We start from the raw sequence: 24,203 nt of genomic DNA, 5'->3' as shown, positions 1-24,203 counted from the left end.
AGAATCCGGATTACCCGCGCCTCAGCTGGTCCCTCATCGCTCGTGCATTCACAGCCGAGCCGCTTTCTTCGAGGGTATTAACGTCCCGAGTTTTATTCCGCCGAAAGAGAACCTCGTGGATGCTTCTACTCTTCCACACTGGTACCTATAATGGGATCGTGGAATTATTCGTGCGAATTTGTTTACATCGTATTTGCGTTTCGATCCTGTAAGAATGATGAGGCAACGTTGCTTAAAAAAATATATAGGTGTCCTTCGAGTTTTATTTCGCTGAAAGAACCGATGAGAGAGAGAGAGAGAGAGAGAGAGAGAGCCTTACGGATACTTCCACTTTGGCACTGATAATGGGACCATGGAATAATTCGTGCGAATTTGTTTAAATCGTATTTGCGTTTCGATCCTGTAAAAATGATGAGGCAACATACGACTTAAAAAAAATATATAATATATATATATATATATATCAAGAGACAAGGGATTGGCTCGACGGTAAGTACACTGGATTGCAGTCGAGACACTATACTAGTACATACAGCAAGTTTGGGTCATTCAATTTTCATATAATATACAGAATGGATGAAAGAAATAGTAAAACGTGGAAGGTTTCGCTATAGCGTAAATAACTATATGCTAAGAGGGTTTAATCCAAAAGCAGATCGACTTTTCGAGCGGCAAATTAATTCATGCGATTAGCCGTGTCGTATATATATATATATATATGCGTAAATAGTATTATATTTAAGTAGGAAGCGGATCTAATTAGAGCCGGCTCGGCTCGGTCGATGCAAATGTCAATGAAATTATATTCTGTATATATATATATATATATGTATAGGAGTGTATATATTGGTTCGAGAAAGTATTTAGGAAATTTCAACGAAACCAGTCAGCCACCTGTTCGATTGTTCCGTGGAATTTGAATGTTTAAGCTTTTCACGTAAGAGTACCTCTGTAAGTGGAGGGTGGAGGGGGGGGGGGTGCAAAGACCGGGGGGTGACTGGTCGAGATTGCGTGCGTTTACAAAGCAAATGGCTTGAAAATAACCGGTCGGCATGGCCCTTGGGCAGGTTCAGGGGCGGAGGAGGGTGAAATCGGCAAGGAGGAAAAGCCGGAGGTGCGGGGAGAGGGGCTCGGAGGCGGTATAATCGATGCGGACATGTGCAGATCCCCCGGGGGTAGCAACCCCTAACTCGCCAAACCTATTTATACAACAATGCTCGGTGTACACCCCCCATAAACCACCCCATGGACCGCCGCCACTGCTCTCTCTCTCTCTCTCCCTCTCTCTCTCTTTTGGTTTATAATCAACCCCTAGCGAAACCCTCTCCTTCTTTCACCCCCTCGATGTCGGCGCTCCCTCAGGACGCTACAGTTTATCTTGAACCAGCGCGAGCTGGTATTTTAAATAGCAAATACTTATCTTCACAAGCGATAGGGTGTTTTCGAGGGGCACTTGGGTTCCGGCCTCCTTTTTAACCCCCAACCCCCTCTTTTTGTACTCACCCCCCCCCCCTCTTTTATCCACTCATGAGAATATCGTTAGCAATTTTCTGCAACTAGCCAAATATTTTTGTTATGTATTCTTGTTAAGTTTTTTTTTATCGATGTTCTTTTTATATAACGATTTGTATAGGTATTATCGAACATGTACGAATACGTATCTGGAATTCTCGCGTTGGCGCAACAGCTTTTATCGAAATCTAGGTGAAATTCATTACGGGATGGAAAATTAAACGCTGGCACCGCCAAATGGGTTAAAAAGCAATTCCGGGATGTCATTTTTAAATAATAGTGCAGTCGCAATGGTCTCGTTCGATACTGCAAGATTCAAAATAGATTTTTTCTGTCTCTCTCTTTCTTTTTCATTTTTTTCTTTTTAGGGTGGGTTTTGTTCTTCGTTTTATTAAGTCAGCTTGGCTTCCAGGGAATTATTGATGGACGATCTGCCAGAGTAAAGAAAGTTTCCTTTGAACGTATTCATGGGGATTCCGTGTATGTGGGTAGAGAGAGAGAGAGAGAGAGAGAGAGAGAGAGAGAGAGAGAGAGAGAGAGAGAGAGAGAGAGAGAGAGAGAGAGAGAGAGAGAGTGCTAGGGTGTATTGGTGGGACCAGTCTGGAGGGTGGAAAATGTTTGTGCACCGGGGCTGGTAGCAGAAAGGCGTTTTAACGCTGGGGTAGCCAAACTCTCGCGCACCTCGTTCGCTACAAGTGGCAGCCATGGCAAAAGCCACTTGACTCCTTGCATAACATCCCCCTCCAACCCCTTGTACCGTGGTCCTGTTTCCTCGGTCCATGCACAGGAAAACCCCCAAAAATTTTATTTTCCTGCTCAAAATAAAGCTTGAATTACAGGAGTCTGGATGTTTCGAATCGTACACAGGAAAAGCCTAAAAATTTTCTCTTCGTTCCTAGAGTTAACCTTGAAAATTACAAGAGTCTTTCGATGCTTTGGATCGTACACAGGAAATACTCTACTTTGTTTTTCTTATTTAAAATAAAAAATTATAGGAATCTCTGAATCCTTAAGCTCGTAAACAGGAAAAAGTTTCCAGTTTTTTCTCTTGATTCCCAAAAAAAATTTCTCTTCATACCCAAAATAAAACTATCACTACTGCAGCCTTCGAAAATTACTGCAATTTTCACAAAATACTCTTTTCACCGTGACCAACAGCACGAAATTTTATTAGAATTTGCGTTGGGGAAAACGAGGATTGCTGGACGTTGGAATAATTTTAGCTGGCAAATTGAGTCAGTCTCCCCTGAAGAATCGGTAACTCGATTGTTGGGAATCGAAATGCGATTAGGTGGAAGTCGGGATTGCGCGCGAGCACGCGGGGACACGCAGAGTTGTGTCGCGGCAATCTCGCCACTTGCCACTCGCACTGCTCGGGGCTAAAATACAAAATCACACGAGGAAAGTCACGACGCATGATAAATGAAAATAGCGAAATGCCCGGGGGCTGCCTCAATTACGAGACCACTGGTACAAAAAAAAAAATGGGCGAAAAAATGCTATCGCAGCAGCCAACTATATATATAGTGATGAAAAAGTTGAATATAATATATATATATATATAGCAGCTACAAGGAAGTTTGAGATAAAATAAAGCGAAACCTGATTGGATAAATCTTGTATACATATACATATATAGGAGGATAAGAGCGATCGATGGATGGATCGCGTTGATGGAAAATCGTGAAAGGAGGAGCAAAGGAATAAAGTCGTGAAGTTTCTAACGTTTGATGCTAGTGAAAACAGTAGGTGAAACGTGGCGAAACGTAAAGTCACGTAGCAGAGTGTAGAGAATGGGAGACGTGTGGAGTATACCCTGTCATGTGCCAGGTGTCGGAGGTGCGGATACGTGTCTGGGGATGTAGGGGATTGGGGTGGGGGTGCTTCAAACTGGCGATTGCCAGCCTGCGAAATTCATCCCGCTTGGACCGGATATACGTACAGGTATGCACATTTATTAATATTTCGTAATTCCTCGTCCTTCGTTGATATCTTGCAGTGTATATTGTTCGAAATTGATCTCTTGAATTTTTTGTGGATTTAAAATTGTTTGTTATTATTTTAAACAAATGTTTGTCGATATAAAATTGTCTTCTTTTTAATTTCATTGATGTGAGGCAGTCGAACGATGTGTTCGATTCCCTGTATCCTCTATTGATTATCCACACTACCTATATATATATTGTTCCAAATTAATTTCTTGAATTTTCATAGATATAAAAAATGCACGTTATTATTCCTAGTGATTTTTTAACGATAGAAATATTTTTTTTTTTTAAATTGCTTTGGTGCGAGAACAGTTGATCGATGTGTTTTTATATCGATTAGGATCAGGTCAGGCTGGTGTAATGCGAGTGCAATCGTGCCATTTACCGTAACTATTACGGCACAATAGCCATTATGCAGCCAATGACGGAAGGAACCCTCGGTTCTGCCAGCAATTGCCTTATAACGCTCGATGCTGCTGGTTATTACTATGATTTTCAGCCCCCTCCGCCGCCCACCATTAGCGGGGCCACCCCTGGGGAGCCCCGGTGACATAAGGAACACGCCATCATCCCCGCGTACCAACATCCACTTACACAAAGATTCCAAAGTACCCACCGACAAATCCGTCCATTAATATATCCAAATTTGCCAAAGTTCCAATTTTCACTCGCCGCGTAATTGAATTCTTGATTAGAATCACTTTTTCTCCGCTGCGTGACCTTCGAGCCTCCTTAACGAGAAACCGAACGCGAGTAGAAAGTTTATTTTCCAGGATGCAAAGCTCTCGGGGAATTACAGCTCGCGAGCCGTCGGAAATAATCGTATGTACCGTCGAATCTTGAAAAATGAATCTCGTTGACACACACACACAGAGTGCAAGGTTATATAGGAAAGAATAAATTTCTCTTCGGGGAACAGGTGTGGGGATGAAAGTGGGCGTCGAAGAGGGTGAATATCGCCGTTGGTTTAGGGCACCGAGGGGGTTGGAGAATCGGTTGGTAATCGCACTGGTCGAAACTAATTAATATACAGCGGTTGTACGTAAAACGGAGATGGTTCAACGTTTGTCCTTCGGGAGTTCCTCGAGCTGGTGTCCCATGGGGATTCCCTAGGTTTCTCAACGTCCACACTGGTATGGGACTGTGTGGGGGAATTAAAATGCAAAAGTTGGAGAGAGAAGGGGAAAATGGAGCAGTAAAATATATATATATATATATAGAAAGAAGAGAGAGAGAGAGAGAAGGTTAAAAGGAGGAGGAGGAGGAGGAAGCAGGTAAGTACCAGAAGAGGAGGAGGGGGTGGGGCCCGCTGGGAAACGGGGGTCCAGGCTGACCTGGCTGGCCCGGCACGTATGGGGCCCCAGACTGCCGGGCCTGACTCCTGACTCCTGCTACACCAGAAGGTAACCCACCAGGTTCTCCATACACCTCCCCCACCCCCCTCTCGAAGGGGCCCCACAGCCTATACTTATCCTCCTACTAATACCACCACCACCACCACCACCGCCTCCCGTTACCTTATACTTATTGCCCGTGGCTCGGGTCTGCCCCTACGGGGTGTCTTATTATTATCTGACATTATCTATAATTCCGAAGCGGCCAGGAAGCCCACTTAGGGATTGTGATAGCCCCCGTGATTAAACCACCCCAGCCGGTGTACACCTACACCAAGGTCCCCAGGAAGCTGGTACAGGCCCTTTCACCTACCGCTTTCTCCCAGCTCTCTCTCACACACACGCGCGTCATTCCCATTTCTAACGCTTTTCCTCACCCATTCACTTCCCCTCCCCCCCCCCCCCCCCCCCTCCACCCTCCTCCTACCAATTATAGTACTTTCTTCCACTCCACCCTGTGACGTCACAGTGAATCCCTCTTCAGGACCTATGCGTGCCAGCTGTCCATCAGGGACCAATAACCGATACTTTTGTCATCGAGACTCTCACCTGGATTCTTCGCAAAGTCTAAATATTGTAAACGCATCTAGTTTGTATTAAATTGTACCAGTATTTCCGATACCAGTGACGTAACAGTTTACTATATATATATATATATATATGTGTGTGTTTACCGAGGAAGTGTTCGACCCATTATTCGTACAATATCAATAAACCAAATTTATCGATATTATAATTGATTTATTAAACGATTAATTACTCGTGATTTTAATAAATTTAGTTTATTTATTTTATAAATAAATATTAACAAATTGAAAAGATTTGTAATTTTTTTTCACTGTTTTTACCCAACGATTGAAATTGGACAGTTTGCGATTATTGTTGAAAGGGCCTGTACAGGAAAGCGGACTCTAATCGTACACCCCCTCGGGCCCGACAGTAGGAACCCGGGACCGGCCCCAGGACGCTACTTCGGTAATCGTCGGTCGATTATGAACCGAAAAAGCCGGAAACCACTTACGACGAGAGCCGTGCCGGCGCGGAGCGGCGGTTTATACGTCGATTACGTCGCTCCAACCGCACCTTGCTACTATCTCCCGAGAATTTCGATCCCGCATCGATCAACGATCCACCTCCCTCCCCTTCTCCCCCTCGACTCTTAATATCCCTCTCTCTCTATATCTTTTCTTCCTTTCCCTCTCAACAGCGCATTTTCCGTGAACGAAAAAATTCAGTCATCGCAGGAGTTCCTATATACGTTACATATATACTAGAAAGAACGTCGAACCTTGCACGAGAAGTTTCATTGGGATATAAATCATTCTTATTTTTAAATATGAACCGATTTTGCACATTGATCAATGATCCACCACCACCTCCCTTCTTCCTAGCCTCTCAATATCCCCTTTCCTTTCCCTCTCAACAGGTCATTTTCCATGACAAAACAATTCAGTCATCTCAAAAGTTCCTATATACGTTATGTACGTACTATATTTACTTGAAAGAACTTCGAGTCTTACCTAGAAAGTTTCGCTACGATAGAAATCCCTCTTCTATTTAAAAATGAAGCAACTTCGTATCGATCAGTGATACACTCACTTCTTTTACCTCCACAAATATCCCTGTATATACTCTTTTCTTCCTGTCCCTCTCAACAAAGCATTTTCCAATGAACGAAAAAATTTAGTCATCACACAACAGGTCCCTATATACATACTATATATATATATATATATATATATATATATATCAGAAAGAACGTCGAGTCCTGCCAGGGAAGTTTTATCAGGGTAGAAATCACTCTCGCATTTAAATATGAAGAACAGTGCGGATGCCGATTAGCATACAATCCGACGAAAGTATTTCAGTGTCCGCCCACGCGAGATGGGTCCAGTGGAGGGGGGTTGTCTTTATTTCAGCGGATTATCTAGAAGAGAGAGCCGAGGGCTTCCCGAAGGTGAACCGAAGAAAGATGTAAAATGTTGAGCGTCGAAGGGAGTGGATCCTCTTCCGAGAAGCGATATTTCAGGTTTGCCCGTAGCTTCGGGGAAGCGGATCCTGCGGGAGACGAGAGATCTGTTTTGACAGGAAGTCTCTATCGCGTATCGGGACGATCGATGACATGGATGCCCGGCAGATACACGTGCACAGTAGCACTCCCCCCTTCCCTTCCCTCGAACTCACCTGAACGACGTTTTATACAGAATCCAGCACAACCCCCTGGAGTGCCCATCGGATTACCATCGACAGCCGCATATCCAAACCGCATTTCCGGTTCAAGGTGTGTCCTGTGCTTCCAAGGGACACTCCAGAGGGTCCTTGGACATTCATCCACACCCTTTGGATCCTTTCTGATTTTTTCTCAGCAATATTCCAGCCATCTTCTTTGTATTAGAGGGGGAGGGGGTGATACAGTGACGGGGCAAGATAAGGGGCCACCCCCGAGTACCGGACAGTCCCCCACCCTCTTTCTCGCGTGCCGCGGGGGTTGCGAGTCGAGTAGGGTGGCCGGTCGTTCGTGAAATAAGCTCCGAACCAGGGTTTCGGCGGTCGCGCTTGGGGCAGCTTAGTCCCGAAGCCCCTATTCAACCCCAAAGCCCCGCTACCCTCCACTACCATGGCTGGTCTCTTCTTGCAACCCCAGCATCGCTCCTGAGGAACGCAGTGAACGCACCAACCCCCCGGATCAACGGCCCGATCCCAGCTGCCGATGACGTTTCCGCGCGGGTTACCGCGAGGCTCGCGTGTTTTCGACGTCCACCATGATTTCCACCCCCTTGTACGCGTGCCACCCCCTCTTACAACGTTCTCCATCAGAATTGCTGCAATTATCCTGCTTGCGTTTTCCTGCTCCTCGAGTGTTCTATAAATAGGATTGTGAATTTTTGTTTTTTCTTACTCAAGCTGATTTAGGAGTGTGTGTGTTATATACAGGATGTACAGGGTGTAGCAGTGGTTTTTGGAAATTCTTTTATCACGTGTTCTTTGGATTATTCCGAGTAAAAAAGTTTAATAACATTTTTTTCTATCTCGTAGGATTTTGCATTTATTTGATTTTTAAGTTTAGCCAATAACATTGCTTTAGTTGTAGGCGTGATACGGACAAGCGGTTTTCTTTCCTCCTCACTCTTACTGCTAAAAAAGTGTTACAATTAAGATTAAAAAATCTGATAATTGAAAAAACGTGAGAGATAGCACAAAATTTAATTCGACTCTTTTGGTCAGTGTATAATTCGAAGAACCACTCATGGTTAAAATATTTCCTACGATTTGCTTTATATCTGTATATAGTTATGCATTCTATATAGTTTGTAGAATTTACGAGAGATTTTACGTTGGAACGGAATTTTTTAGTCGGTGCGCGCAGATTTGGTTCGACGGCTTCGACGCCCTCGCGCGTGGGGTTGGGAGGACGTTATCTGGCGAGTCCCAGGCTGACGGGTTTTGCCCTTGGGGAATAACGCGTAGATAAGCACCACCCCAGTACGACCTCCCTCTCGCAGAAATGCAAAGAGATCTTGATACGGGCTCCCACACTTTCACCCCCGCTCCCTATTCGACTCTACTTCGTCTCTCTTTCGTCCCTTAATTCCCTCTATCTACCCTCTCCAAAAGCGTTCTCCTCTTATCCTGAATTCCACCCCACAGATACGCCTGCTACCACCCCTCCTCTCTAGCTCAAAGTTATCTCTCGCCCTGACTGATTCTACCCCACCCTCCTTATTTTCATCCAATATTCCAGTTAGTTGCACTACTATTTTCGATGATTTATTTTTTGTTTACCAAAAAACAACGTTCGTCGTAAATTTGATGAAAAATTCTCCCATCTTTGTATTTTGGTTGAATGAAAAATCTATACGAATGATTATTAATTATGCATCAGGTATGAATTTAATGAATGCAGCGATATTTAAAATTGTTCATTCAAATAAGATTTTTCGGGCATGTTTGCCGATCGTGAAAGGAGGAGGGGTGCAGAGAGAGAGAGAGAGAGAGAGAGGGAGAGAGGTTGAGGTTGAGGTTGAATTACAAGAACTGAAATTGCATGGGGAGTGGATGGTACGAGCTAACACGAGACGACTAGCACTCCGGTCAATTATGAAGAAGCATCGACACACGAATCACGTGCTTTTCGTCGAATTTCGTTTCCTCGAAGGAGAACCTGGAAGTGCACGCTGTCGCATCGCGAGGGACGTTGAAGGAACTGGGTCAGAAATTGTGGACGAGGGGGAGAGGAGGGGGTGGAGTCGGAGACGAGAAAAGAACAAATAAGTATCTTGGAAAAGGAAGGGGGGGGGGGGTGGTATCGAGGAGGCAGATGTGATGGAATGAAGGTTTTACCGTAGTGCAGGAGAGAGAAAGAAAAATAGACCTAGGTGTGTGTGTGTGTGTGTGTGTGTGTGTGTGTTGATATATAATATAAAGAGAGAGAGGTGGGCAGAGAAATAAACAAGCATTCGTGCATGTATGAGAGAGAGAGAGAACTACTGAAATTACTGTAGTACAGAAGAGAGTAAAAAATAAAACATGTGTGTGTGTTTCGTAATATTAGTGAGGGGGGGGGGGGGACCAGCAAGTTTTTTATGTATACACGAGAAAGAACCAGTGAATTTGTCGTGGTGCGAGAGAGACGGAAGAAAAATAGGACGCATCTGCACGTGTATTGGTAAGACGCAAGGTAGCGGGGATAAGCGAGTGTTTGTTTGTGTACGTACATATACACACAAGAGAAAGAGAGCCACATCGAAACGGAGAAAAAGGTGAAGGTGGCGTGTGCCGGTTTCGGATGTCGAGTACCAGATGACAGAGGCATGACCGAGTGAGAATCCCGAGAAAGGGACGCGACGCCATACGATGGACGACGTGGAAACCTTCGAGGTTCCCCGAGAGCTCCACCTTCGGGATGTTTTGAAAATGGAGGAGAGGGTGGAACTCGCGGGGATGATGACTCGACGTGAATCCGCGGCGGCGGCGGCGAAACTTCAAGGACTCTCGAGAGGGCCAGAAACACTCGCTGGCCCCCTAATTATCACCCCGGGGGTTCCCCTTTCGGGCCTTCTTCTGGTACAAAACTGCGCCGCAGGGGTCCTTGCGCGAGGAGGGGCCTTCTCTCTGGACCGACCCGCCAATATCTCTCTCTCTCTCTCTCTCTCTAGCTTATTATTTTCCTTCTTTCTCTCCCCTCCATTCACACTCTTTGTTGCTATACTTTCCACGGGGCCAGCATTGATAACCAACTATATATATATATATGTCGAAATGACGATCGAACTTATTGATTTCACTCCCCCCCCCCCTCCTCTACTGTGGAGAAGACGCCATTCCTGAAAATCTAGAGCAAAACGAGAGCCTCGAGTCGGACAAAGCTGGTTACTCTTACCGGCCTAATGGTTCACGAATCATTTAATGCGAGGGAGAAAATCTGATAGGAGCGTCGACTGCCAGGCCGCGTACACTCGGCCTCGACTGCCTTTTGCAATTTCGACCCGATTCCCCCTTCCTCTCCCCCTCCCGCCCCTCGCTCCAACCTGCGAGAAAGCTACTCGTAAAACTGCAGATAAAACTACACCCACCGAACTTTCGGGGATTCATGAATTTATGGCTAACGATACCATTCTTCGTCTCTCTCCTGCCCTCCTTCTCCCGTACACCCCCTCAGCAAAGGAGTAAGAATAAATTTTCACGATAACGCGACTACTTATTGAATTATTTATTGAAATACTCGTTAATGAGGAATGGAGAAATTTCAAAGTGCAAGGTCTTGGAATAAAGAAAAATAGTCGATACACGCCAAGTCTTTGCTACGGTAAAAACTTTGCGTGCAAACTTTTCCAGCCCCCCCCCCCTCCCCTCTCTTTTCTCTTCAATATCTCTTCATCAAAGTTTTGTGTTACCGCAGTCCGACCAAAAACCTCGATTTCGATCGCGGTAGTCTATTTTGGGTTCGTTGGAAATAATCGAAAGATTGCAAATTCTCTATTCTAGGGATTTGGGGGGGGGGGGGGGTTATCGGTATCGATGTACAGGGGGGAGGGTTCGGGATGTTGATGCGAAAACGAATTTTTTTCTCTCTATATAGCGTTTCGTGCATGAGCAGCAATAATTCGTGCGCAATGGTGGTTAAGTTTGAGGGACGGGGTGGTTTGGGAGGGTGTACGTAGGGCTAGGGGGGAGGCAGATATTCTAGCTGGCACGCACAGGCTTGGTTAATCAAGTGGAACTGTCTGCGGCGTGCTGGAGAAGGCACAAAAGACTCTCCGTGGACGGACAGGTGGCACGGGGCACCGTCATCCTGCCTCTTTCCTATATTCTACTTTTTCTCCTCGTGTATATATAGATGTATATAGCAGATTCAATAAATTTTTTTAAATTAACTTATTCCTATCATTGACTCTTTATCCAAAATATACGATAATGCTTCAAACGTTATCTAAAAATTGAAATTAAATTGTGACAAAAATAAATTTAATAAAAAATGAATAATTATTACTGTATATTTATTTTATAATTTAAGAAAGTCTTGTGGGAAACGGTGAGAAATATTCGCAGGGATTTTTGGAAGAACAACGCGGTGTGAATGGCGATAAGAGTGATGTGGGAAAGAATAAGAAAGGAGATTGCGAGACGAGAATGGAATTGAATGCAGGAATCGCAGTGGAAGTCGGTGGTACAGTTGTAAGGTAAGTTGATCGTTCGTGTTTTGATGTAGCAAATTTGTCTGAAAACTGAACCAAGATTCCACTAGAATTACCGTGCTAAAAATATACACTATGAAAAATAAAACAATAACTATTATATATATATATATATATCACACAAATTTAAAAAAATTCATGGAGAACCAGGTAAGAAATATTCGGAAAAAATTTCGTAAGAAGAACGCGCTGTGAATAGCGATAAGAGTGATGTGGGAAAGAAAGAAAGGAGATTGCGAGATGAGAATGAATGAGGGTGTAGGTTGCAGTGGAAGTTAGTGTGGTCGTAGAGGGTAGGTTGATCGTTGATGTTTTGACCGAGCAAAGAGGAAGCGCACACTTGGCGTTCCCACGTGGCAGGATCGCGTGCACTCACCTATACGTGCAGCCGTTACCGAGGGAGGGGGTGGAATTAGTCAGGCTTGCCTAGAGAACACGGGGGTCGAAGGGGGATGATTGCAGGACCGGCCGCGTGACGGTAACTACTGGGGCTTGCCGTGACGGACAGGCCCTTCTTTCGCGTTACTGCGGATATACCCGAGCGTTCTTCATCCCTTTCACGCACCTCCCTCCTGCGAATTCTCAAAAACCTCCCCAAAAACACCTATTTCACTCCTTGAATTACTCGCAACGAGGAATCGACTAACAGCGAGGGGGAGGAATTTTTAAAACTGTTATAAAACGCTTTTCTTACAATACCTGAAGAAAACTAAATCATCGTGCTTGATAATGTTATTAGGATGCACTGGAAAATTCGAGTTTTTCATCCCTTTAACGCACCTCCCTCCTGCGAGTTCCCAATAAACTCCCGCTTCGTCCCCTGAATTACTCGCAACGCGGAATCGATTAGCAGCGAGGGGGAGGAATTTTTAAAACTGATGTAAAAAGTGTGTTTTAGAATACCTGAAGAAAACTGAATTATCGTGCTTGATAATGTTATCAGAATGCGATGGGAAAATGAAGAATAACACGTACTGTATTCTCTCTCTTTCTCTCTCATATCGTATACCTTAACATTAACATAAACACCTATTTATTCGTTGACCGTTTCGTACGCATTCAGCGAATTTACTCGCTTCGTAAATCTCTTCAGGTTTTCTCTCATACTCGTTCGCTATCCTCGCTCTTCGATACGTGAGGAAAATTATTGTTTTTATTTAAATAAATTATTCAAAGAAACAGATTTGTTGAAAATCAATTTTTGTTAAATGCAGAATAAAGAAAGAGGGGGGGGGGGGGGGGGTGATTAATTATAGTAAATTACGAGAAGAGCTCGAGTCTACATTTCACGCGTATGCAAATGTTGGAATATCTTAGCCAAGTATTTCAGCGTTGATAAATAAAGCACGTGTAATAAACATGTGATATATTTATGCTCGCGCGTACAGGTCGTTGCTAGCAAGAAGAAGCCGCAGTTCCGGTGATCCCACTGGAATCTTAATGGGGCTCACTTGCCTGGGTTAAGGGGGGGGGGGGGAGTAGAAACACTCGTCCTTAACCACCTTTAACAAATTGCATCGACCAATCGACGCGTCTAACGCTCTCCCGTACTTTTTACGCACCAACAAAGTCCCGCGAACATCGTCGATTTAATTTTACATTATTCAACCCGAGACACGACGTCCCAACTTATATCTGTTGATTCAATTAGCCGCAAAAAAATGTGAGATGAATTTTCTAAAGTGTTTGGGAAAAAGGAAGATTGAAAGATAAGACAAATTTTGTGATTTAACTGAATATATTAGATATACTTTGTTAGGTTCTTCCAAGCTCTTCAACTTATGGTATTCGGAAGGATATTAAAAATTGTATCGACTATTCGAAGCATCTAACGTTCTATATTTTTTCAATCAACAGTGAAAACTTTAATTTCAAAATATTTAAGTCGAAACACGATAGCCCAGCTCATTTCTATATATTGATTGAAAAAGCCTCAAAAATAAAAAATAAATTCACCAACGCATTCAAATTACAAAAATGTTGAAATATAAAACAAATTTCACAATTAAACCAGATGCAAAACACTATCCTCGATTCTCCCAAGTTTTCCCACTCGAAAAATCCGGTAGAATATAAAAATTACCCAGAAAGACGATTCTCACCGAGATGGGGTGGTCGATAAACAACTGGAATGAATGAAAATGGGTTTTCCAGCCAGGATTATTCCGGCTGGCAAAAAAAAGGAGGAGAGAATTCGGATCGCACGTGCGCGCACACGCTGATGGGGATGCACGCGCGGAAAACACACGTGGCGCGCACGCACACGCACACGCACGCGAGGGGACCAAAGTTGCTCACGGTTAACCAATTGATCGCACGTTCCAGGAGCGCGAGCGTGCATGCAAGACCGATTCGTGAATTCCTATCACGCGAGGCCACCAATACCATCTTCTTGCAATTACACGCTTAATTAGGTCCCAACAATATATATATATATACACTTTAATAGAATTTAGCAAGCCTCGCGAATTTTTTGCCAGGAAATTTCGCAATTTTCTAATTTTTCTCCGAAAATTGTCTGATGGGTTGGGAAGCTTAAGGGGGGTGAGTAGGAGGAATTTTCGAGTTGTTTTCCTTGGATTGGGGTTGGTCGGGGGTTGGACCAGGAGATTTTGCGTGGATCTGGTGGTTTCTGGGGCGAGGAGCGCACTGGATGCTCGGTCTCAGTCGGGTTTAGCCCGACTCGTCGCTCATTCACTGCATCACCCCATCATCTCTCTTTCTCTCTTTCTCTGTTTATGGTGGTGGAGAGCTGGCTGATTCTCGCGAGGAGAACGTGTGTTGCGGGTTCCATGGGGTCGGCCCGGCGAGGGGCTTTAATGAACCAATTTAAATGCATGCGATGATCAGTTGGCCTCCCAGCCCTCTTCCTCCTCTTCTTCTTCTTCTTCGTCTTCGTCCTCCTCTTCTTCCTCCACTCTGCTACTCTTCTTTATCTTCCTTCATCCATGTGCCTTCTTCTCCACTTCTGCTAAACGCATCTTTTCACGAACAGCTACCTCCACTCGCGATTCTCCGCGACACTCCTCTTCCTCCCCCCCCCCTTCTTCCAAATTTTCTCCCCCTCCCCCCTTCTAACCTCCTCTTCTTCTTCTCTGGTCTAGAAAACTTCTCTCCAAAGCGAACGCGTTTCCAAGACAATTCTCTGCTTCACGATTCTCGTTTCTTCAGCTGTGAGTTTAATCTCCATTTTTTAATGAAATCGAGATTGCACCTCGAGTGGCCAGCAACGCAAGAGCATTGTGTTCCTTTTTCTGACACCCGCACGCCGAGTGTCGGGCCCTGCCCCCCGGCGACAGGTAGAATTGTATTAGCCAATTGGACCCCGGCTTCCACGCGCAGGACTCCAACTATAACTTTGCTTCCTCAAAGATATCTCAGGAAATTCTCAAAAGGGTTCTATCCATCTCTCTTTTTTTCTATGTGGTGTGGCGTGTGTAATGCACTATATCTGTGTATATATATATAGATATTAGCTGTTTAGACCATGGATTTCAAGCGCATGACTCTCAATTAATTTTAATTTTTTGCAAAGTCGTCTCAAAATATTCTCAAAATTTTTCTATAAAGTGTGGCAAGCTTAAAATACTATATATATATGAGTATCAGCCATTTGTATCAAGGCTTACAAGTGCACGACTCCTAATTAACTTTAGTTTTTGCAAAGTTGTCTGAAAAAATTCTCAAAAATGTCTTTCTTTTTCTGCATGCTACAGCATGTGCAGTATACTATATATATATATGGACTCAGGTTTTTAGGCATATACCCTTCAACTAATTAGCCTTCCTCAAGATCTCAAACAATTAACAAAAGATTTTTTTCCTGTATACACGACATGTGCAATACACTCTATATATATATATAGAGTACATAAACCCAATGGCGAGGCGAATAACAAGTTGGATCAAGGACACAGATCGCAGCGATCGTTAGTGACGCATGGACGTCGCGACGGGCGATTCGTCTTGCGTCGCGACGTTTCTGGGAGTGGACCAGGTGACGCTCGTTTCAAGCCGGCCATTCGTTCACTCCTGTACTCCCCCCCCCCCCCCCTTATCGTTTTGCCAACAAAGGAAACTCCTGGAAAATTCTATTCTGCCCCCCTCCACAATGTTCCTCACACGCAACCAATTTTCCCGAGCAACTTTTTTAATACTCGCGATTAGAGTTTTCGCGCCAAGGCCTCGAGAACCCCCCCCCCCCCTCTTCGGTGAATTCCTATATAAGAATCTGTTTCCAGAATCGAGGATTTCCGGGGATTTTACATCAGGAAAGTTTCGGGAAGCGTCCTTCTCGCCCGCGAGAGAGAGGGAGAGAGAGAAAAAACACAGAGAGAAAGGGCCGATACGAAGGCCTTTCTCGCCGGGCAAAGACTTATGGATATCCATAGCAACGAAGTCAAAGCCATTAATAACTCCAGTGGGAACGCCCATCCTCGTCTCTCGTATACCTTTTCTTTTAAACTTGAGCGTGTGCAACAACCGTCCGCTTCTTCTTCTTCTTCGTGGCCTCGCACGGTACCGCAAACTCTCTCCCAGACTCTCTCTCTCTCTCTCTCTCTCTCGTGCGCGCTCCATCAATCCAAGATCAAAAGGCCCAAAATTCTACCAAACAGTTCGAACCACCTGCGAAACTCCTCTCGCACAGCGAGATAAAATCCCCCCCTCCTTTCTATAGTGAGAGCCTTGCAAAAAAGGTAGAAAAAAACAAATTCTTGAGAAACCAAAGACGCTTTTCCTATATACCTTCGCGGAATGACGCAATGATTTTTTGTGGGACCAACGATGTCATCTTGAGAGAGAGGAAGAAGCACTGAGCAAAATATAGGAATATAAATATAGCAATAAGAGGGGGGGGGGGGGGATTCTTTCCAAATCTCTTTGAAAATTACGAGAGAAGAGAATCGAAAGGGATGAAGATCGAATGCAATCCTGAAGAGAAGACGGTGGCTGTGGGAGGAAGCGAAAACGGGTGGAAGAGCAAAGCGAACGAGGTTTGGCTGTTAAAGAGGGTGAGGCGCGAGGAAGAGAGTGATAAAGAGGGGGGAGGGGGAGAGAGAGGGAGAGAAAAAAAGGAGCAGCAAATTGACCAGTGCCAGCGGGAAGTCCTGCGCACCGGGGAGTCCCCTTCGGCCAAAAGATCCTTCGTCCTTCACCCCTCTTCGTCCTTCCATCCCTTCTCGACTACACCACCCCCCCCCCCCCTCCCTCCCTCTCTCTCTCTCTCTCTCTCTCTCTCTCTCTTTCTCGAAGCGAGACAAATGAGCGGCATCCGTCTGCGTCACCTGTCCGTCAGTCCGTCCGTAACTTTTGACTCCGACCAAATCAACGAGAATCTTCCCCCCACCCTTTTACCCTACCAACCCCCTCCAACACCAAACAGACCCAAATAAACTACCCCCCCCCCCCCCCTCCCCCTTATTTTAACCTTACAACGCGAAAAACCGTCTTTGCCCAATTTGCAATGGAAAAAAATTGATACACGCGAAGCAAGTCGGAAAACAAAGACACTCTTCCCTCTCAACACGCTTCGTACACACGCAAAAAAACCTGTGTAATTTGCACTGGATGTTATTATGATAAACGCGCGATACTTTGGCGCTTATCGAAATTCTCAGTGGGAACTAGGAAGTAAAACTGTGGAAATATATCGTTCTCCGCGTGTGTGTGCGTACAGTGCAACACCTGAGAGAGAGAGAGAGAGAATGGAGAGCAACATACCGACACTTAATTATCACTTTTTAGACGCGTCCCTCTCTCGCTCTATCTCGGCGAGAACCAATTTGTTTCGCGCGGCGATAATATTTTATAGACGATCGACGAGCCAGTTTTCATTATTTTTACGATCGACGGAAGTACGACTCGCTGCAGATTTTTGGATTCCTCTTATTCCCGAAGAAATTCTGATTAGCCGAGGGAGGGAGGGGGGGGGGGTGGAGGCTTCCGTCGTCATCGCGTATACAGTTGGGTTATCTCGCACGGAGGCTCGTAACGGGTAATGACTACGAAATTACACCCCTAACCCCCCACCCCCCTACGCAATCTTCCGAGGAGGAATCGTCACTTCGCATTCCATTCGCCAACGTGCGTGCCCCCCCCCCTCTCTTCTCCCCCCTCCAACAAATTACAATTTGGATTCGCCACCGGTCTCTCTCTCTCTCTCTCTCTCCTTTTTTTATCTCTTTTTTCTCACTGAAATTCTCAGCAATTTTCATAATCACCCTCCCCGTGCTTCGTTTCCGACCTTTTGGTACCTACGTATATATATATATATATATATATATGTATGCTATAAATTTTGGTGGAAGTTTGCATTGTTCTGGTATTGGCAGTTCACGGATCGACGGAGGGACGGACGGACAGAGTCGGTGAACTTTCGGGTGGGATCCGGCTATAGATTAGGATCTCAACGACACACGTTTAGGTGTGTCCTACGAGCATCCGGAATCTGTCCACGGCTCCTGACGAAATCCGAGCAGGAAATCGAGAACTGGATCCCTCCCCCCCCCCCCCCCCCCCTCCTTCCATAGTCAATCTCTTTTCCACGTACACTCGAATCCTTCTCGTCGTTCACCATTATCATTCGTCATCCAAACTCTGTATATATATGTCTTTTTTATCGCTTTTATTCAACCATTCACTCGACCAAAGTCCTAACAACGCAATTTGAGATTTCGACTCTCGATTCTCAGAAAAGATTTCTATATATATATATATATATATATATATTATAATATGTCGCATGCGCAAAGTCCGACAGGAATTCGAAGAAACGATCGAGAAACTGTTGACCCGGGGCCTCAACGCGTTAAAGGGGCACAGCCATAAAAACAGGTGGCTACAATTAGACTCCCACGACCGGAGCCGATCAAATAAATCCTCCAACTTTTGATCGAGATCCCTCTGTTTTTGTTTCCTTTTTTTTTGTCTCGTTTCTCTCCCATTTCTTTGGCGGATCGATCGAATTCGCCGAGCGCGCGTTAATTGACTTTTTCTACAGCTACCAACACCCTGGTCGTTCCGCGAGACCGCGTGAAATCCGATTCGTCGCCATTTTATAGCCGAAAAACTCATTCCGACCTCCCCACCTGGCGAATCCATTGGTTTCGATGGTCGAAACTCTTGCATTCTTATATCGATCCACTGAATCGTAGGAGGATTTATGGTTAATAAGAGTCGAGTTTTGGTTTGGTTGAATTTTTTTTTGGTTATTTTGAAAAGTTTCGAGAGTTTGTGTATGTGTCACGAGTACTTGGAATTTTTGAGAATTTATTCATCCGAGGGATAGAATTTTGGATCTGTATGGATCTATAAGATCATAAAGGGATTTATAAATGATTTTTTATTTGGCAGATTTATTTTGCTAATTAGCTTTGTTAATCACGCGATACTTGAAGAGCTTATCACGAATATTCCAAGATCTCACAAACACATCGATTAGAACGGAAATCTTTGGATCCCAAAAACGATCTATAAATCCCAGAAGGATTTATAAACGATTGTTTCTTTGTCAGATTTATTTTGTTAATTGTCTTTGTTAATAATGGGGAGCTCGAAGAGTTTATCGCGAAAAGACACTTGGGGCCTGGATAATGTCTGCTTCCTGTCGACGCGACGGTGGGTCCGATTTCCGGCATTGCGCAAAACGATTCTTTGAAGGAAAAGGGCGCGCCACAAGCAACGCTTCGTAATTACTGCCCGGACCACCGTGTCGAGTTGTCGAGCTCCCCCATTTTATCCAGAATTCTTTCTCTCTCTCTCACTCTCTCTTCACCCACCTAGCAGCAAATGCAAAACGCACTGCGCAAAAAATTGCAGCTTTTTTCCTTCGACCTTTCTCATTTTTATCTAATATATATACGTAGAGCCAACGATTTTACAATCATTCGAATTGTCCATTTCTTTGCAAAAAATTCCAATTTTATTCCCTACTCTACTACACTTATATATATTGAGAGAGAAGAGAAAATATGAATCAATAACTTTGTAACAAATGTTTTGTCTTGAACGAATCGACTTTATTAATATATTAAAAAATTCTTCTTAAAAAAAAAATATATATATATATATATATAAAAGTGAAACTTGTGTATACTTTTGTTTGGAAAGCTAGGATGCACCAGGTGCACACCAAAAGTACCAAAAAGTTTGGTATAATAAGAGGAAAAATAATCCGAATTTCTGATATATTTCGACTCTCCCTCTAAATCATCCCTTATATCCTGATGCACTCCTGAATCCTGACGAAAAATTCCGCGGCTAAAATTATCTCTCGGCCCACGATAAAATTAGCAGTAATTTATATCCTTTCTTCCACCTCCTCTTCCTCCTCCTACTCTCATCCACCTGTTTTAAAGAGGAAGAAATAAAAAGATGAAGGGAAGAAATGACGGAAGGACGACGAGAGTCCTGTTTGCGTGGAAGGACTGTGGAGAAGATACGCGAGATTAAAGTAGGGTTTGTTGGATTCTAACACAATTTTCTTCCTCCTCGCGAAAGCGTAAAGCCGCGCGAGTCGTAAAAGTTAGAGGATACGCGCCGTCGGTAGGCGATAACGATAATCCTTGCTGGACCACCGCAGGATACACCGAGGATCCCGATGCGACGCCAGATAATGGTCATTTCGAGTCTCTTTGATTAAAAATTATGACTCGATATTGATAAGCGACCGGCGAGAACACACGATCCACTTTCTCCACTCGATACTTAAAAAATCCTCATCCTGCACGAGGGAGTCCTCGCAGGGATATCTCCGATCATCGGGATCCGGTCAATCGATATTTTCTTATCTAGCGGATTTTTATTCCGGGCTTCCTTTCAATTATTTAATACTCGAGCTGGCCTGGACGATTATCAAACTTTGCACGCACCGTGACACCAATTTTCCTACAATTTCCGGATCATTTTCACGGGATTCTACGAGAGGATTGGATATGGGAAATAATAATTGTTAAATGAACATGAATGTGGTTCTTGGTGATTGGGAAGGGGAACCGGGAAACGGGAAAATTGTGTCGAATCGATTAAATTTCGACCGGAAGTGCCTTTGGGTGGATTTTCATTGGGAGTTTTCGCGGTTGGAAAATTGATGGGAAATTAGGTGGGTGGGGTGGGAAATTAGGGGGGAAGGTGTTGAGGGATTTTAGAGGCTGGATTCGTAGAAAGATCGTAGGCTTTCGTTTGGTTTTCCAGTGAGAGTTTTCATGTTTGGAAAATTGCTGGAAAATCAGAAAGAGTGAGATGGAATTTTTTGTAATGGAAATGAGGGGTAGCGAGGTGGGGATGGGGTAGAAAATTAGGGTGGAAGGAACTGAAAGATTCTAGAAGCTGGATTCCTAGTAAGATTACAGGTTTTCAGTTAGATTTTCATTGCAAATTTTTACATTTGGAAAACTTTGGAAAATTGGAAAAAGGGTTGTGGAAATTTATAAATATAGATGAGAAAGTTGTATAAATGAGAATAGAGTGAAAATGAAGGAAGAATTCCTAGATTCATCGCAAGATCTCAGATTTTCCATAGGTTTTCCAATAGAAATGTTAATATTCGGAAAATTGTTGGAAATTCAAAGGAACTATATGAAAATTTATAGTTAAAGAAGAGAAAGTGAGGCATGAATGAAATGAAGAGGAATAAAGGAAAATATTTTAAAATGCAATTTCACCGAATATCAAAGGTTTCAAGTGAGGTTCACTAAAATTTTAATATTTGGAAAATTGTTGGAAAAGAGGAAAAAGTAGCTAGGTGAAAAGACTAGATGAAGACGAGGAAGTAAATGGAGGATGTAAAGCAATGGAAAGGGATGAATGAAGGAAGCAAGAAAGTAAGAAAGCAAGAAAGGAAGGAAGGAAGGCAGAAAGGAAGGAAGGAAGGAAGGAAGGAAGGAAGGGATTCTCGAAGGCGGATTCACCGCAGAATCGCAGGTAGCAGGGCACGGTAGGACGATTTTAGCCTGGTCCGTCCCTCTCGCCAACTTCACTCTGCTCTCCCTCTCCCCCCAAACCAAACTCCTCCTCCACCTCCTCCTTATTTCCCTTCCCTTTTGTCTTTCTTCCTACTTACTCCCCATCCACAGTATTCTTCTCGCTACTACATCACCAGCCTCCCTTTCCCGCGACCTCGTCCATCTTTAGACTTTTCCAAACAAATTTTCCATTTTCCTACTCCATCCCACAAAGAAATTAATAAACACCATCATTCTATTTATTTTCTTCAAGAAAAAAGCAAATCTCGTTTATTTTAGACAAAACTACACACGTATCAAGAAGAGGAAGGTCGATGGTAGGGGTATTTTGTAGAAAATAAATATTTCTGTCTAAACTGTGTATAGGCAGACTGCCTGTCGGTTTTTCCTCTCCGAGCAAGTTCACCACAGTCCTTAATCAGCTTCTTCTTTTTCGTAAAACTTTAGCGTCTCTCTTGAATTCTGTCTAACTCAGAGTTACCTTTTTCACTCATTCTCTCTCTCTCTCTCTCTCTCTCTCTCTCTTTATTCAAAACCTTCTCAACCTTTCTTAATTTTCTCTCTTTCCAACTCTCTTCTTCACTCTCTTTCTCCAATTGTACAGGTCCTTCTTACAGAGTATCTTCTTCCTTTTCTAATTCCATATCTCGCGGAGAATTTCCCTCTCTCTCTCTCTCTCTCTCTCTCTCTCTGTCGAACTCCCGGTTCCTTTTCTGCAATAGCCGTCTCTTTCTCGATATAGCTCCTTCCTTCCACAAAGTCTCTCTCTCTCTCTCTACCTCCCGTTTTGCCAGCTCCGAGACCTCCTCCTCCTCCTCCTCCAGCAGCACCTCCACCTCCTCCCGGCGTTTTCAGGGCATCCTCGTCGCACAGGAGGCTCTCGCTCCCTCCTGGACGAACAACCTATCAACTCGGAGGGTCGACGTCGGGTCCGGACGACGATTCTCTCTCTCTCATCCCATCGACCGACCGTTCTTACACCGATATAGTCCGCGGCCTGCCTGCGCTGTGTTCGTGGACGGGAACACGGGTCGCTGCATACCCGGTGACTATAACTAAAATCACTCGTAAACCAACAAATTAATCCTTTGCAAATTTAACTCAAACTTGAAAATACCTTCGATCTTGGTGAAGTTGTTGTAGCGTTTCATTTTCTTTCGTGAAAGATTGGTATTTGTTCGAACCGATTTTGGATTTTGTTTCTGGCGACTGTAACCAAAATCACTCGCAAAACAACAAATTAATCCTTTGCAAATTTAACTAAAACCTGAACATACCTTCCATCTTGGTGAGGTTGTTGTAGCGTTTCATTTTCTTCGCAAAAGATTGGTATTTGTTCGAACTGATTTTTGGATTCTGTTTCTGGTGACTGTAATCAAAATCACTTTCACATCAATATATTAATCCTTTATAAATTTAACGTTTACTTGAAATCTTTACGTTTCATAAGATTACCAGCTTTTAATTTACTTCGAAAAAGACTAGCATTTTTTTAACCGGTTTTTGGATTCTATTTCTAGTGACTATAACCAAAATCATTCACAAACTAATAAATTATTCCTTTGCAACTTTAACTTGTACCTGAATACAGCTTCAATCTTCGTGAGATTACTAGAGTATTTAATTTCCTCGCAAAAGACTGGTATTTTTATAAACCGATTTATCGGTTCTGTTTCCTGGTCAATATAACAAAAAATCACTTTGAAACTAAAATAGTTTCATATTTTGCAAACAAAATATTCAGATGAAAATTCCTTTACTGTTCACAAGATCACCACCTATTTATCCTTCCGTAAAATATAAATATTTTTCCCAAAAACCGATTTTTCCATATATTCCTAATCCCACCAATTTTCCTTTGGCTACCATCAAATGTGTCACGAAGACATTATATCTATCCTTGTAAATCGTCCAATGAAAAGCTAAAAAATATCTCTATAATTATAAAATACCAAAAAAAGATGATACAATCTAAACTATTTCCTTACCGATTTTAACTGATTAAAGGGGTCTATATATGAGAAAACATAGAAAATTGCATTTGATATTTGCAAATGGATACATTTGACGTTAGCCAGTGCATTAAATTTACAGATCGGTACAGGAATGATTGGAAAGGATTTTAATTGAAGAAAGATTGCAGGCTGGAAAATGGGTAGGAGTGGCAGTTTACGGAATGGCATAACTTTGGCCTGCAGTGATGGAAGGCAACGCCAGCTGTCAGTATCGAATCTGTCAAAGCTGCACCACGTGTAACGCGTGTATCACGCATAAATGTCACAATGGGAATCCACCTAGCTAATGAATATCGCCCGTTAAATTGCGATCCGGCCTCCAATTATGCGAGTCACCTGTCTCCTCTCTCTCGAGGCTGGCTGCGAAAAAACTCCTCCTATGTGTATATATATATATATATATATATATATATATATAATAAAGCAAAACAAAACCGTCTCCATTTTCTTTCCCCAGTTTTCCAGCGAGTTGCCTCTGTACGTGAATGGAAAACTTTTTCGAGAATTCATTTCCTGAGAGAAATTGAAAATGGAAATGTAAGATGTAGTAATAATAGTCCACAGGTATATAAGAATCCAGCTTCGAGTTCTGGATAAAAGAAAATTACACACTGCAGTCGTTGTCAACTCGATTCTG

The sequence above is a fragment of the Prorops nasuta genome, unplaced genomic scaffold (genome assembly GCF_024137725.1).
Source record: "Prorops nasuta isolate Cenicafe-Biocafe unplaced genomic scaffold, Cenicafe_Pnas_1.2 PNAS00011, whole genome shotgun sequence".
Taxonomy (NCBI): domain Eukaryota; kingdom Metazoa; phylum Arthropoda; class Insecta; order Hymenoptera; family Bethylidae; genus Prorops; species Prorops nasuta.
Note: the sequence above shows the minus strand (reverse complement) of the source record.